Raw genomic sequence first — 320 nt, forward strand, 5'->3', positions numbered from 1 at the left:
AAATACTATTAGCTTAGCTTCCGCCCTCACTAAAGCATCATATTGTTCACTGCAGGTCTCACCCCTTCCAACCTTCCGGTCTAGGTCAAGGCTTACCGAGGTTAATTAGCTAAGTTCATCGATTCAAGTAGCTAGTTACAGTTAATTGCAGTGATTGACAACAAAGAAATGATAACAACGAAAGATCTGTAAACCTAGTTAGCAACTAACAATAATTCATCGATTCCCCTAAATCCTAGCTGGAGAATTAGCTGGACATAGTAATAAGTAGAACAAGAGCGAAAGAATACAGGGATAATAAACATCATAAATTAAGGAGA

The sequence above is a fragment of the Silene latifolia genome, unplaced genomic scaffold (genome assembly GCF_048544455.1).
Source record: "Silene latifolia isolate original U9 population unplaced genomic scaffold, ASM4854445v1 scaffold_193, whole genome shotgun sequence".
Lineage (NCBI taxonomy): Eukaryota > Viridiplantae > Streptophyta > Magnoliopsida > Caryophyllales > Caryophyllaceae > Silene > Silene latifolia.